We start from the raw sequence: 17,311 nt of genomic DNA, 5'->3' as shown, positions 1-17,311 counted from the left end.
AACAAGGGTGCAGTGGTAAAGGAATAGGGTCAAACAGTTACAGCTGTGGCACTAGCAAACCTCAGTGAATATTGAAAAGTAATATCATGAAATAAATGCAAACAATATCTAATGGTAATAGGCTACTGTTGTTTAATGTCAACATTTTTTAACTTTCACTTACAAGATTTCTCTTGAAAAAGGTGTCAATCTTCTCCTGCCTCTTTCTTTTCTGCATCTTAATGATTCTGCATGACAAAAAGACTGGTAAGCTTGATAGTGACATGGGTCTGACAGGACTGTGACTGAGACTGCTAAATTTTGCTTACTTGTGCCCTGAAAAGGGGAGATATAAAAAAAAAAAACGCCCACACAAAGCTTTTTCTCTGGTGGTATAAATAATGTAACAAATTACTGTTTTTAAACATAAAATAATATACACTTTTCTTTCATAGTTCTTCAAAAGGTATGCAAACAATGTCATCATTTCTCACTTTTTTTCTCCTCAACAGGTACAATCAAACACAACAGGTAAGTATCCACAAAAGTATTCAGCTAATCAACAAACAATGCTCAAAATTTCAAAATCAATTACACTGGCAATAAACCCACTGCTTATACACTGCTTAACAATGGCACTTTGTCCCTCCTCCTCGTCAATTCCCTGCGTTCATCACAGTTACTTTATACATTGCATGCCACATACATAACCGAATTTAGCTAGCTGCTGAACAATATCCCAATTAGCGTTAGTCTAAAAAACTAAATATAATACCAAAAACACTCGACATGTCAAGAAAACATAAACAGAACATCTTCCCAAACACATATCAAGCTTATTTAAAAACCTCGAAAGCATAAACACTCATTCAAAGTACCTGGAAAAGGGAGATGCAAATAACCATAATCATAAGTTCCCGCCTCCTCAGCACGAGCTAACCGATAAATCTAACACACCAAGAGAGGCAGGACTTAAGGTAGAACAGCCAATCATCAGCCGGTCACACTCAAAGCTGGTGTCATTTTTGAGAGGGAGGGGGAGAGGAGGCAGCCGCAGCGAGCGCAGACACAGAGCGGCCAGAGACACGGAGGAGCGGCTGTAGTAAGGCGTTTGTGCAAAACTGCGGCAAAACTGCAGAAAAAGTGTGGGTGTTGAACCCTCTCATCGGGAAAAGTGTGGGTGTTAAAACACCCACATCCCCCACGGGTGCGACGCCCCTTTGCATAAATATACACTGATGCTAACCTTTCAATCTGCTACATTACTGACTGGACTGACAAACTATAGCTGGCTAACACAGCAAACAGATGTGATAAACATGAGTGACATAGTTGTCAGAGACAGGGTTAACATTATATTAGTTACATTGAAAAGGGAAAATGATGGGTCATTGTTTATTAAATTTACAGTATGCTTCTCACAAACTAGTTAGCAACTTACCGAGAAGACACTGCTTCTCAGTAAGATATCTCTTATCTGTGATCGGATTTTCAAAAGATATGGCCAGATGTGCAATCCAAAGCGACAGCAGTAGAAACGTCCACTTCACAGTACAGGGACTAGTGTTAAAGTCAAGTGATAAAAGTGAAAGTGTTAAAAGTCGCTGCCTGTGTGAATGGGGCTTAAGGCCTGGCTTTGCAAGCATCATGTATTCTCAGCTACCTATGAAGGCATTTCAACACCATTATTCCGCACGCGTGATAAATGAAAGCCACGCGAAGAAAAAGACGAACTCGCACGCGCGTTTTAAACCCTTGCACGCATTATAGACACTTGTGCACAGTAGTTCATTGCCGCACGAGGAAACGGGAAGATCCCGCGCGCACATGACATCTCCTGCGCACTCAATACAACATCTTGCACGTGAGGACATGCCTGACAGCATGCGCAAGACAATTCCCCAAAGTCTCCTGCTCTATCTAATCTCATCTTCTGCTTTTGCTTGCTCAAACAGTGACTCCCATGCAGCGGGTCCGTTGGTGAAATCATGTCTAATGGTGAAGTTGAGCTTGTTATGAATCCTCTTATAACAGACTTCCAGAAATGGGTAACATAGCTGTCGTTAATTTAGAAGGGAATCAATTCAGTTTGTCAGACAGACAGTCAGTTTGCTGATGGCACTACTTTTTATATATATATATATATATATATATATATATATATATATATGAAAAAGGAAAAGTCATTATATACGTAAAAGTGACATGGTTAAAGATTATGAAGACGGAGGTCTTAAGAGGATTGATTTTGACATTATGAATAGGGCTATCAAGCGTAAATGGTTACAATCTTTTTTTAATAATGAGTCCTCATTCTGGTTTGAGATTCCTTCAGTTGTATTTAAAAATGTGGTGGCATATGTTTTCTGTTACAGTGTGCCTTAAAAATGTCTAAACTCCCTGTAAAACTCTCTGCTTTTCACCAACAAGTACTATTATATTGGCAATTGATTTTCAAACATAATTTTAGCCCACATAACATGTCAATCTGGAATAACAGATGTATAACAGTGAGCAGAAACTCTTTGTTTATTGATGAGTGGTGGCAAAAAGGCATATGGTCAGTGACACATGTTATGGATAACTTTGGGAATATAATGAGTCTCAATAATTTTTGTGTTAAATACAATATAAGTTGCTCACCTAAAGTGTATGATGAAATTATTAAAAGTATCCAACTGTCGATGATTAAATTGGTTAAGGAACAATTAAAATATTCAGTGGTAAAACCTAAATTGCATGATCTCATGAGAGAAAATGAAAACTTTGCAGATAAAAAAAATGCTCTAACAGATTTTTGAGAGATGGTTTACAACAACAATGTTTTCCAGGTCCTGTAAAGAGATCTTACATTTTTCATAATTTTGAGGAGTAAAATTAGAACCAATTTTTTTCATTTCCCGTTGCCCCTTAATGTAAAGAGGTGCACTTTTAAATCATCAATCATATTTATCCAAAAAAAGAATTTTTAAGAATTTTATGTTTGGGACTCAACTCTGTGTCAAATATACAAGTCAGAGATAGAAACAGCTGAACACTTGTTTTTTCAGTGTAATTTGGTTTATTCATTCTGGTAGGATGCATTTAGCTTAATACAACATAAAATACCTGCGAGACTGATAATTTAATGGGAAATTGTTATATTTGGTTTATTAATTAAGGATAAAAATCTTATGTAATTAATAATTTATTGTTCTTGTTGAAATTTTACATACACAAATGTATTACTTGCTTTTAAAGAGGAATTTTCAATTTATTTAGAGACATTGAGTGGGATGAAAAGTCCCAAAGCAAAATATGTGTATTCTTTGTTGAAGGATTGGTACTGTAATGTAAAAATCTCCTTCTCCCCTACTTTATTTTTATATATTTACTTATTTACTTATTTTTTTGTAAATTATTATTTGGTATGTTGTGGAGAATGTGATGTGTAAATTAAATTGTAATCTCAGTCTTTGTTTGTAAATCTTTCAGGTATCACTGCCTTTCTGTTGATGTTCATACAAGAATTTAAAAAAAAAATTATAATAAAAAACCTGAAAAGGGTAAGTAAAATATGACATTTTAGTTTACAATCAAAAGAGCAAAGCCCACCCCACGACTGTCAAAAATAAAAGTGTTTGAGCGAGCAAAAGCAGCAGATGAGATTAGATAGAGCGGGAGACTTAGGCATGTCCTCGCCTGCAAGATCTTGTATTGCGCGAGAAGGAGATGTCATGCGCGCGCGGGATCTTCCCGTTTCCTCGTGCGGCAATGACATATTGTGCGTCAAGTGTCAATCATGCGCGCGAGGGTTTAAAACGCGCGTGCGAGTTCTTCCTTTTTCCTCGCGTGGCTTTAATCTATCGCGCGTGCGAGCGTCAATAACGCGCGCGGATTAATGGTGTATGAGCCATATTCATTTTGTATTATTTTATGTAATTTTGTCCTGTGTCACTAGGGGGCTGTATGTGCTTGGTGGTTCAGCTGATCTCGGGTCAGCCCGGGTAGGCCATTTAACTAAGAGGAAACACAGACACAGGTGTTGCTAATTGGGAAGCAAACAGTTTTTGACTGTGCCTAGTAGTGTCTCGCCTTTGTGTTGATAACGGTTTGTTGTTTTGGTTACATGTATTATGAGTTAAGATATTGCCGCTGTATAATATATGGAGGAAAATAAACTTGCTAGATAATAGTAACCAAACTGAATTCTCCGTTTGATATGTGTGAGGCTGCACGGGCGCACGTCTAAACTTAATCCGCTGTATTAGCAACCAATACTAGACTTCGTTTAGGACTTAGTCAGTACAATTTAGGTCAAAAACTGCTTCAATTTGGATAAGCCATCATCGTGAGGACGCGGACCTGTTGTATTGTGGATTTAACGGTGTTCGTTTGGAAACCACGGATGTGAGGTGGGCAAATGTTTGGAGTTGCCGATTGCTGAAAGGAGCTGCAACAGAGCGAGCTAAAGGGACACCGGATTACCACTATCATCACATCGGGACTTCATTCATCAAGCCGGCCAACGCTTTATTGGGGTACGTGGTGATCAGCGCTGATATTATGAATGGCCATGGTAATTTGTGTGCACACATTCGTGTAAAACCAATGCATTGGTAGTAGCTCGCAACCGTCTAAAATAACTTTGCGTGTCTAGACGAGTTGTTGCGCAACACAAAACTATTTTGCCGGCTTATTGATTAATAAACCAAATTCGCTTTGTGTGGTCATTATGGCCGAAAAGGAAAAAGGCCAGCTTGGCTTTGAGACTGAACTTTGTATGGGTGTAGGGGTAAAATCTGTAACTGAAAAACTTGTGGTTAAATTAACACCCAAAGCTTTGTTGGAAAAAATAAGCACTTTAGAAAAGGAAAGAAAGTCTAAATTTAGTAAACTGTCGAATGCAAAAGAATCTATTAATAAATTGATGGGTGATAAAGAGCATGTAAGTGAGGTTGAAAATGAATTTAACATGTTCAATAAGTTGAGTGACGAAATACAGCATGTACATGTATCTTTATTGGGTTTATTGCCTGCTGATGAAGCAAAGAAACATGAAATATGGTATCAAGCTAAAATGTTGAGATTCAATGAGTTTTTTGTGGGTACAAATCAATGGTTGTATGACACTAAAGCTTGTTCAGTTACTAAAATGGATGATGATCATGATGATTTGCCAGTTCAAATTGAAACTCCCCATGTTGATGTCAATGCTGAAAATGGAAATGAGATTGATGCCAGCAATGGAAGAAGAACTGATGAGGAAGAGGAGGATCAGATTCAACCTCAAGACAGCATTTCAAATGTGCAGTCAAGGCACCGTGGCTCAAGTAGCGGATCCTCCAGTCGCGGATCCTCCACTTTTTCAGCCAGACGCAGGGCGAAGGCGGAACAGGCCGCACTCTTGGCTCGAGCTGCTGCCTTAAAGGATAAGCATGCATTGGAGGAGCAGGAGCTCATCTTGAGGAGAAAGAAGGAGCAGCTTGAGCTGGACACTGAGATAGCTGCCACTTCTGCTAAGTTAGCAGTGCTACAGGTCGGTAGTAGCGTCCATTCAAGGCAATCTGATGGAATGGCTTCCTATATCAGAAAAGGGGCTAGATTTAAGCTCCCATCTACCTCTCTCAATCCACAGGCCACAGCATTTGTTTCTCTACCCTCACAGCGACATGCATCTCTACCACTACAAAGCAATGCTTCACCATTAGCCAAGCCATCTGTCTTGCCAAAGCCAACTGTCATTCAAAGCTTTCAACCCCTGCAAGGCCAACATCAGACAGCAGGTCTCTACAATTTACTGCAACAACAGAATGACATAACAGCTCTTCTTGTTAAAATGCAAACTTTACAACTGCTACCGTGCCGAGAAATTCCAATTTATGATGGAGATCCTCTAAAGTTCAACACATTTATGAAGGCGTTTGAACACTGCGTGGAGGCAAAGACCAGCTGTAAAGGAGACTGTTTGTACTATCTTGAGCAATTTACTAGGGGGCAGCCAAGGGATATTGTGCGCAGCTGTTTTCATATGACTGCAGATAAAGGATTCGCTGTTGCCAAAAAATTGCTCAAGGAGCACTTTGGAAATGAGTTTAAGATAACAGAAGCCTATATGGAGAAGGTCACAGGGTGGCCAAGTATCAAAGCTGAGGACCTCAAAGCGCTTAAAGCTTATGGACTCTTCCTCCATGAGTGTTCCAACGCTATGGATGATCTTCAGTACTTGGAGGAACTTAACATGCCAGCAAACATAAAGATTCTGAGTCAGAAGCTTCCGTATAAACTCAGAGACCAGTGGAGAACAAGGGCATGTGAGATATTGGAGAACACTGTTCGAAGAGCACGATTCTCAGACATTGTGGAATACATCGAGCGCCAGGTCAGGATCACTTCAGATCCAATCTTTGGTGACATACAGGACACATTACCTGTTATCAAGGGAGCTACAAAAGCAAGCAAGTCGCAAGTAAAACCTCAGTTGGGAAGAAACAGCTTTGCAACACAGGTGGTTATTGAGGATGGATACAGCAAACTAGATAGTAACAAGAAGGAAAAGGTTCAAAACAAAGTGACATCCTTCACCAAGACTGATCCTATTTCCTGCCTGTATTGTGCTGCTGGTAATCATGTTTTGGAACAATGTTTTAAGCTGGGAAAAAAGACACACAGGGAGAAACTGGACTATCTAAAAGAGAAAGGTCTGTGTTTCAGTTGCTTGTGCACAGGACACTTGAGTAAGAATTGCGACAAGCGCATTATTTGCAACAAGTGCAACCGAACGCATCCCAGTGTTTTGCACATAGGAGAGAAGGAAAGGATTACTCAAAAGGATCAGAAGCATGGCGAGCAGAAAATTACTGAGCAGTCAAATACTTCCGACAGCTGTACTACATCCTCCGCTTGTTGTCTTACAGGGGCTGGGCACTGCAATGGAACTCTTCCCATTTTGCCTGTTAAGGTGAAGTGCTCAAAGGGAAACAAGGTTATTGAAACCTATGCTTTTCTGGACCCAGGGAGTACAGGGACTTTCTGCACCAGGAAGCTCATTGACAAGTTGAACATAGAAGGACGCAAATGCAAGATTCATATCCGCACCTTGGGCCATAATAACGTAGTGGAAAGCTCTACTGTTGACGGACTGGAAATTTCAGGAGTTTCTGGTGAGTGCTTCTATCCTCTTTCCAAAGTGTGTACCCAGAATGGGATGCCTGTTTCTACAGCCAACATAATTAGCGAAAGGGAGCTGAAAAAATGGCCTTATTTAGAGGATATAAAGATTCCCCATATAAATGCTGATGTTGACCTATTAATTGGCACAAACGCCTCCAAGTTGATGGAGCCTTGGGAGGTGATCAACAGTCGTGAAGGTGAAGGACCCTACGCGGTTAGAACCCTACTGGGATGGGTAATAAATGGTCCGTTACGGGGAAGTAGCGACTGTGGAAATGATCACCCTTTAGTTTATGCCAACAGAATTGCCATTGACAGAATTGAAGAACTGTTAACCAGCCAGTTCAACTACGACTTTAATGAGCAAGCTTCTGCAGAACAGGAAGAAATGTCAAGGGAAGAAAAGAAGTTTGTGGAGATAATGGAAAGCTCTGCTCAGCTTAAAAACGGACATTACATGTATCAAATGCCTTTCAAAGGGAAAGATGTTTTGATGCCGAACAACCTCAGTGTTGCTATGCAACGTGTTCGTGGTCTAAAAAGGAGACTTCAGAGAGACGCAAACTTTCATGAAGAGTACAACAACTTCCTTGCTGATGTTATTAACAATGGCTATGCCGAAGAAGTGCCACAGCATCAGTTGGAAACACCAATAGGGAAGGTGTGGTATATCCCCCACCACGGCGTGTACCATCCACGGAAAAGAAAGCTATAAGTGGTGTTTGACTGTGGAGCAGAGTACAAATGGATCTCGCTCAACAGTCAGCTCTTGCAAGGACCGAACCTCACAGCTCATTAGCTGGAGTTCTTATGAGGTTCAGACAGGAACAGGTGGCCGTAATGGCGGACTTAAAGACTATGTTCCACCAGGTTAAGGTGACAGAAAAACACTGGGACTACTTAAGATTCTTATGGTGGCCTCAAGGAAACCTGGAGCAAGGTCTTGTAGAGCATCGCATGACTGTCCATTTATTTGGAGCAGTTTCATCACCCAGTGTCGCCTGCCTTACTCTTAGAAAAACTGCGGAAGACAATCAGGCTAACTTTCCAACAGAAGTGATTGAAACGGTCAACCAAAACTTTTATATGGATGACCTATTGAAGAGTCTGCCCTCTGAAGAGGATGCAGTCACCATGGTTAAGAACCTTATAACCATTTGCGGCAGAGGAGGGTTTACCCTCACTCAATGGATTAGTAATAGTCGAGAAGTGCTTCAAAGCCTCCCAGAGGATCTCAAGTCCAAGAACCTGCATGAGCTTGATCTGGACAGGGATAAGCTGCCGTTGGACAGAGCTTTGGGTTTGCAGTGGTGTATCGAAACGGATACTTTCAAATTCAAGCTGAAAGTCAAGGAGAAGCCGGCAACCAAGCGAGGCATGCTATCCATCATCAGTTCCGTCTACGATCCATTGGGGTTCCTGGCACCTCTAGTACTTCCGGCCAAACTGCTGTTGCAGGGGTTATGCAGGACAAAGTGTGATTGGGACGATCCAATACCTCCAGTTTTCCAGCAGAAGTGGAACAAATTGCTGTCAGATCTTGAGAAGGTGGCATATTTCAAGATCCACAGATGTGTGAAGCCTGCAGGATTTGGTAGGACTGTTAGCGCCCAATTGCATCACTTCGCCGATGCGAGCAAGAACGGCTATGGTACGGTTACTTACCTGAGGATGCAGAACATGAGAGAAGGTTCATGTTACTTTCTTATTTGGCAAAGCCCGAGTTGCCCCCCTGAAGACTGTCACCATTCCCCGTTTAGAGCTCACCGCTGCCGTTGTTGCAGTACGAGTGGACAAGATGCTTCAATCGGAGCTCCAGTTCCCATTAGAGAAGACTTGCTTTTGGACTGACAGCACATCAGTTCTTAAGTACATAAAGAATGAGGACCGAAGATTTCAGACCTTTGTAGCAAACAGGGTAACCACCATCAGGGTCAACTCGGAAATTGATCAGTGGAGATATGTTCCCACATCCCTGAACCCTGCTGACGATGCTTCACGTGGATTGAAGGCAGAAGATCTTGTGAAACAAAGATGGATAGAAGGCCCAAAATTCCTACGGGAACCTGAAGAAATGTGGCCAACATTTCCTGTGGATACAAGTGTCACTGCCGACGACCCAGAAGTAAAGAGATGTCTGACTGTCAATGCGATACTAGTTGACACCAACGCCATGTCGCAACTGATGACTTATTTCTCTGATTGGCAAAGATTGAAAGTTGCAGTTGCGTGGCTCATTAAGCTAAAAGGAACTCTGCTCAAACTGAAAGAAAAAAGAAAAGAGTTGGAGTATGCAAACACCAGTGTTATTGGAACCGTAAGGTTGGATGTGCAAAAGGAGATGCAAGCTTTCTCAAAATCGCTTGGGAATCAGAAGGTGATGCTGGAAGATCTCTTGGAGGCTGAGACCTCCATAATCGCTTTTTGCCAGCAAGAAAGATTCCCCACTGAATTTGCTGCACTAACCTCTGGCAAGCCACAAGTGCCGAGAAGTAGAAGCCTCCTCAAATTGGATCCGGTTCTAAAAGGAGGACTTCTACGAGTTGGGGGACGACTGAGAAAGGCAGCAATCCCTGAGGACATTAAACACCCCCTCATCTTGTCAAAAGACCAACATATCTCCGATCTTATCCTCCGTCATGTCCATTTACAGCTTGGACATGGAGGTAGAAGTCATGTTCTTTCCGCTACAAGGAGAAAATACTGGATCACAAGTGGACCTACTGCAGAGAGGAAGATCATATCAAGATGCCTCATTTGCAAGCTCCATGGTGGAAAACCTGGTGAGCAAAAAATGGCAGACCTGCCAGAAGAGAGAGTGGTTCCTGATCTACCGCCGTTTACAAACGTTGGCGTAGATTATTTTGGGCCAGTTGATGTAAAAAGAGGGCGTAGCATCGTGAAAAGATATGGAGTAGTATTCACTTGCATGACAAGTAGAGCCGTGCACCTGGAGGTGGCCTATTCTCTTGACACAGACTCATGCATCAACGCATCGCGAAGGTTCATCTGTCGAAGAGGACAAGTCTCGCGCTTGAGATCTGACAATGGCACCAACTTTGTGGGTGCAGAAAGGGAGTTGCGAGAAACCTTAGCCTCTTTGAATCATGACCGTATTGAAAGATCCTTGTCCAAAAAGGGAATCAAGTGGAGCTTTAACCCTCCAACTGTGTCGCATCACGGTGGCGCATGGGAGCGCATGATACGGATGATCAGAAAGATCTTGTGCTCTGTGCTCCGTCAGCAAACCTTGGATGATGAAGGGTTCCATACCGTGCTCTGTGAGGCTGAAGCTATGCTTAACAATCGCCCCATCACAAGACTGTCAGAGGATCCCAATGATCTTGAGGCGTTGACGCCAAACCATCTGCTACTCCTCAAAGGAAAACCAGTTCTCCCACCAGGACTGTTCAACAAAAAGGACGTTTACGCAAGGAGAAGGTGGAAACAAACGCAGTACATTTCGGATCTCTTTTGGAAGAGGTGGATCCGCGAGTACTTACCGCTTTTACAGGAGCGTCAAAAATGGAACCAGGAGAAGAGGAGTTTTGTTCCTGGAGACCTGGTCATGATTGCGGACTCCACAGCACCACGTGGGTCATGGATGTTTGGAAGAGTCCTGGAAACCTTCCCTGATAAGAGAGGTCTGGTACGTGTGGTTCGTTTGAAGACCAAGACAAACATCATTGAACGACCCATCACTAAAATATGCTTGCTTAATGAAGCTAAAGAGTAATTGGTTTCTATTTCATATCTATATTTTAGGTATTTGTGGCTCTTTTGAATTTGGTGTAATTGCTCTGGCAGACACAATTAGGGGCTGGAGTGTATGAGCCATATTCATTTTGTATTATTTTATGTAATTTTTTCCTGTGTCACTAGGGGGCTGTATGTGCTTGGTGGTTCAGCTGATCTCGGGTCAGCCCGGGTAGGCCATTTAACTAAGAGGAAACATAGACACAGGTGTTGCTAATTGGGAAGCAAACAGTTTTTGACTGTGCCTAGTAGTGTCTCGCCTTCGTGGTGATAACGGTTTGTTGTTTTGGTTACACGTATTATGAGTTAAGATATTGCCGCTGTATAATATATGGAGGAAAATAAACTTGCTAGATAATAGTAACCAAACTGAATTCTCCGTTTGATATGTGTGAGGCTGCACGGGCGCACGTCTAAACTTAATCCGCTGTATTAGCAACCAGTACTAGACTTCGTTTAGGACTTAGTCAGTACAAATGGTGTTGAAATGCCTTCATAGTTTGCCTTCTTTATTGCAGACGAAGTGTAATTCAGATAGACAGATGTTCAATCTTACATAAAATAACCAGAAACATTGTTCATTCGAAAAGTTTATTTGATGCTTAATACAGTGCCTGCTGTATAAGAAGAAAGTCCAATAAAAGCCTGTATTATTTTAATACCAATAAAGTAGTCAGTATTTTTTTATAATTTTTATTATTTATGAATAAACAGAATATTACTATGACATACATAATAAAACATGATACTGTATAAACATGATGTACTGTTATAAAAACACTGAGTTGTGACTTTTCGCGGAACTGGAGGTGTCAGAATAAACACCTTGGTAATGGCAAACTACCATACTACTCTTATTTCTACCATAGACTGACATAAGTAGTAAGGAGTAGTAAGAGTCGTATCTGAAGTGTTCAATTACGAACAAAGCCCATGAAACACACATCACTGTTGTACACGTTGTGAGTCTGGCCAATCGTGAATTAGCTGTATCGTCATTAGAGCTCATGCAGCTCTGGAGAAACTGCAGTGACTGCGCCAGCCGGCTGCTCTTGAATCGCTCTATGTACTTTGATGGCATATGTCACAGTGACACGGTGGTGACGCTGTTTCAAGTCAGATAAAATGTCTAACGGATATGCACTGCCAGGGCCGGCCCAAGCCTTTATGGGGCCCTAAGCAGAATTTGATTTGGGGGCCCCTCGGTGCCGCCAATATGATTGAATATTGTCAATGCTTGATTATTCACACACTATAAATCTAACACACCCCTTAACAATTGTATTAGTTGTAGCTGTGTTGCTTACAACATACCAATGTCTGCCTGGCATCATTTTACCCTTCTATGGTTTTAATTGTAACAGTAGCACACACATATTTACCCAATCTTGTTATCCCTCTGTGACCAGTTTTGTGAACAATTTGCAGCAGAAGCTGTAGACTGCATCATTTCTTTTTGAATAACCACTTACATTATTTCCCCATTAATTAATTTTCTGTAGGTGTAGTGGTAGTGGAAGCTTCGGCCATCAGGTTTTTCAGGGAATGTGACGTTTTCCTTGGCAGTCGCCCTCTGCTTACCAGATCAGTCCTTTGAGTCGGACAGGATAGATGACAACTCCGCTGGGTGAACTGGTGGAGCTGCTGATCCATGGTGTAGGCTTGAAGTTGCTAAGGGGTTAGATGTGACATCGATCCCAATGACCACAGAAGTAGAAGGATTTAAGGAAATTACATTAATAATTATAATTAGAAATATGAATCTCAGGATATTCTACAGTAACTGAGCAAATACAAAGGCTGCTGTGCTATTAACTTGCCACATCTGCTGAGGTTGAAACAGACATGGAAGGAACAGCAGGATCAGTGGATGTATGTGCTGGAAAGTGCTCCTCGTCTGCAGAGGATGGACCTGATGAAAGATGAAAATAATGATAATAAAAGCTAGATGTCATATTAGAAGGTAATGCAATTGTCAAAAACAAAAAAGACATGGTTTATCCATATAAATATATTGATCTGGGATTGTTGAAAAATCATCATCATCAGCTGTAGCACTGGCACTTGGGTCAGGTGGTGTTGGTTGTGCCCCACCTCCAAAATATTTCAACAGTGCTCCTAGGGAAGTTTCATAAGAGTACATATTTGACAGAACAGAATGTTATTTTCTCAACACAAATTATTATACACAGCAGCAAGTCATGTGTACTCCTAAAACAACAACTCTTAATCTATAACTAGCTAACTGAGGCATAATGATATGATGGTTTATGGTGACTCTAAAATGACCTGAGTTGAGGCAAGAGGGGGGAAGATGTGATTGAGATTTGCATTTTATGGTTAATCAGTAGGATGTGTTGTCTCAGGTGGAGATGCTCTTCTGTGTGAGAGATTTATGACGTTGTTTCTCATAGAGTACTTTGACTTTTAACAGAAATAGCAAGTTTTGGGCGTAGACATTCTGGTGCCAGCCTTACAATAATAACCAATAAAAAAAACTATGTGCACTCCACAAATAGCCATATGTAAAATGAATAAATAAATAAAATAAAATCTAACAGTATTCATTGTGATGGTTGAGCCTGTTTCTGAGAGCACATCATGCCAATCTGTGGTTCAATACCCAACTAAGTAGTCGTAAATCATCCTCCAATGTCAATAATAGTTTGGAAAACATGGCTTCGTTCTGGGTTTCCATGTTTTATTCGTGGACGAAACAGTGTTTTTGAATTTATATTTTAAGTGAACAAATCGTTCTCATTTCAGTATTTTGGTTGTGAATGACTTTTTGCTTTTATTCAGCTGAATGATTCGATTATAAAATGACTGACTCAAAACACATAAAGGCGCTCATTTGTCGCCACCTGCTGGCATAAATATGTAATCAGTATATTGAAACTCCTTGCTGAACGAACCTTTTTGGTGGACAGATTAAAAAAGACTTGAGTCATTGTGATGAATCAAAATCCCCACCATTACAAAGACCATAATCATGCGCCTCCATAGTCTAAAGGGTGAAAAGCCCTGTTAGTCCAAGGGGGGATTTCAGAGCTCAATCCCAGTCCTGTGCTCAAGCTCCTCCGTTATGGACAGCACCGCAAATCTGTTTACCTTAATGCGCTCCAGGACTATATGAACCTGTTAACTTATGAATTAGTAATTGCATGCATCTTGATAGCAAACAGCACAAGATAAGAGCAAGTCTTGTCATGATATATACAAAATCAATGCCAAGGTCACACTGACCTCTTCAATTCAATATTGTATTGTCAATAATTTCATTAAGAGCACATTAAGATGAGAAGTCTGTACCTTATTGGGCTTGCAGTTTTATTCCTAAACCAGAAAAATATTATTATGCCCATACTTATAATCATATACTCAACAACATTGGAAGATCAATCCATGAATATGAAACAGGCATTTGCTTCAGATTCAGAAATGAAGTGATGTGTTAAATGCTGGTGTGGTTAGACATGAACCCTTGTGACCAGAGATAAAACTATCCCATTGATAAGAATGTTTAGGGATCTGTGAGTATTGTGAACAGAGAGAAAAAGGGAGAGGGGAAATGGGAAACAGACACAGATGGCTAGTCAGGAATCAGCTATGGGGCATAATGGCTTCTGGCATGTCTGCCAAGAGATTTCCATTTCCACAACGTGTGAATTATCTACATAGCCTTTGTATGGTCACGTTCCTATTAAATAAGCTGCAGACTCAATCCTATCTCTCCCTACAGGGACCACACAAATGATTTGCCAAATAGTGAGTTCATTTTTGAAAATGTGTCAATATTTCAGTGAACTCATTCTAATGGTAAATATGCACACTCATTGAATTAACATTTATGAGTGAATATATTTGATATGATAGGGATATTTGCATTTTTCCTCCCCTATGTTATTGGCCCTGACGGAGTCTGGACTTATTATGCATGAAATTCATAAGTGCCAGGCCACAAAATGTGCTGCCATGTACATGCATTAGTAAAAGTTTTTACTGTAATGTAAACACAAATCATCCATCATTTGGCACTGGAATGCACATATAGGCCTAGCAAATATGGGTCATCTTTTATAGAAGTACTTTCTTATATCACAAAACAAGCACAATAATTTCTTTCTAAAGATACTACAAAATATGAATGACCCATAAAACATTGAAGTTCACAGCACCAGTTGTATGCTAGCTTGGATGTAATAAGACTATCCTTTTTTAGGAAGATTCATGCAAATCAAAATGTATCGTCCTCTGTCTTTCTCAAGAGCCTCAACTTTATTACTAATGAAACAACAAATCAGTAACATTTCTTATTTAATTTTTGACCCGTCAAAAAAAAGTTTTTCAGAGCAACAGCTTTGGAACCATGAGCATACTTGCCTCCCACACACATTCACATATGTACCACAATTCTCTACACATACACATACAGCATCAGTCTCCATTGAGAGCTCCTGATTAGCCTCACAAATAGAAAGATGGATCACAAAACTGAAATGCTAATGCAAACAAATTATTGGGCAATTTGTTATTCATAATCTTCATAAACTAAAGTAAAAGCACCTCACTAGATCAAAACTAGAATGTTCAGAAGTTTCTATAAACAACACCTCTAAAGCAGTTATTTAAATATTATACATGTGCATATCATTTATCACAGCCAATGCCACCTACTGTAACTACCGTACAAAAAAGTCTTAAACCAGCCTAAGATGGTTTGCTTTGCTGGTTGATTCTTCAGGCACTCAACTGGTTAGGCTATATTACCATATTTTCAAATAGAGAATAGAGAGGGTTTGTAAGAGAAAGATATGGTGATGGGTGCTTTTATTGGGTGACTCTGGAAACATAGACATGCTTATTATAGCCCTTGCTTTGAGAGAGCAGCAGGAACACAATTCACGCTTCTCAGGTTTGTTCCACAAAGACCACTAATTGCTCTGTCAAGTGCTCACAGCTCCTGATATTCCTGAATGCTGCTCATATGTCAACACGCACACACACACACACACACACCCAGGCACATGCACACAGACTATGCAGGATAAATATAATAATAATAAAGTTAAGGCCAACACTCGAGCCGTATTGCTGCTATTCCCGTCGACTAAATATTATATTGACGATGTGTCAACAGTGGCCCCTAGCGTATGCATAGGGTAATGCACATAGAGAAGAAAAGTCTTCGTTGAAACGTGTCGCATTGGAGAGTTTGTATTTTGGGAAGAAAAGACAATGCATAATTTGTAAGAAGTTTTCAGAAAGGTCTGTATTTACCTTAAAATCATATCTGTGACGTGTGCAGTCTAAAATAGCCGACATTAACATGCATACAAATAGCCTACATGAATATGCCTACATAAAACTCACAATATATGTGTGTAATTCTTGTGGATATATAGCGATAGGTTCTGCTTTTATGTTGAAAGCATCTTTTTTCATTCAACGCCATAAGAGGAGTTAGATCATTAACGTTGCCAGACAAAATACTTTCACATAAAAAGCAGTTCCTTTAAAACTTTACATGTGTACAGTGCTTTTTTGTTTCCTTGAAATCATCCTTCATCATTGACAGATTAGTTTCGATTGACATAATTTTGATGGTATGAAGGAAAGCTATGTCTTTCATAGAGCAAAATACACAATCTTTATGTCCTTTATCTCTTATCCTGTTGCTTAAAAAGAGCCAATATGTTGTCAAGGTTTTAGAGACTTCAAATAACTCCCTTTCAGTCATAACAAATGTCTTAATTCACCTGTAAATATCCCAAAGGTTAAAGGCAATTCAACCAAAAATGAAAATTCTCTCATCATTTACTCACCCTCATGCCATCCCAGATGTGTCTTGCTTTATTCTACTGAACACACACACACACACACACACACAATATTTTTGTAATATCTCTGCTCTGTAGGTCCATATAATGCGATTATATGGCTGCCAGTACTTTGAAGCTCCAAAAAGCACATAAAGGCTGTATAAAAGTAATCCATGTGTCTCTAGTAGTTAAATCAATGTCTTCATAAGCGATATAGTAGGTGTGGGTGAGAAACAGTTCAATATTTAAGTCCTTTCATACTATGAATCTCCACTTTCACATTTTCTTCCACATTCTATTTCTTTTTTGGGGGTGGACGATTCACATTCTTTTTGCATATTTACACCTACTAGTTGGGGCTGGTCGAAGGTGGAGATATCTAGTAAAAAAGGACTTAAATATTGATCTGTTTCTCACCCACCATATCACTTCTGAAGACATGGATTTAACCACTGCTGTCATATGGGTTACTTTTATGTTGCCTTAATGTGATTTTTGGAGATTCAAAGTTCTGGCCACTATTCACTTGCATTGAATTGACTAACAGAATAGAGATATTCTTCTAAAAATCTTCTTTTGTGTTTTGCAGAAGAAAGAAAGTC

The sequence above is a fragment of the Xyrauchen texanus genome, chromosome 17 (assembly GCF_025860055.1).
Source record: "Xyrauchen texanus isolate HMW12.3.18 chromosome 17, RBS_HiC_50CHRs, whole genome shotgun sequence".
NCBI classification, from domain to species: Eukaryota; Metazoa; Chordata; class Actinopteri; order Cypriniformes; family Catostomidae; genus Xyrauchen; species Xyrauchen texanus.
This window is presented reverse-complemented; position numbering follows the sequence as displayed.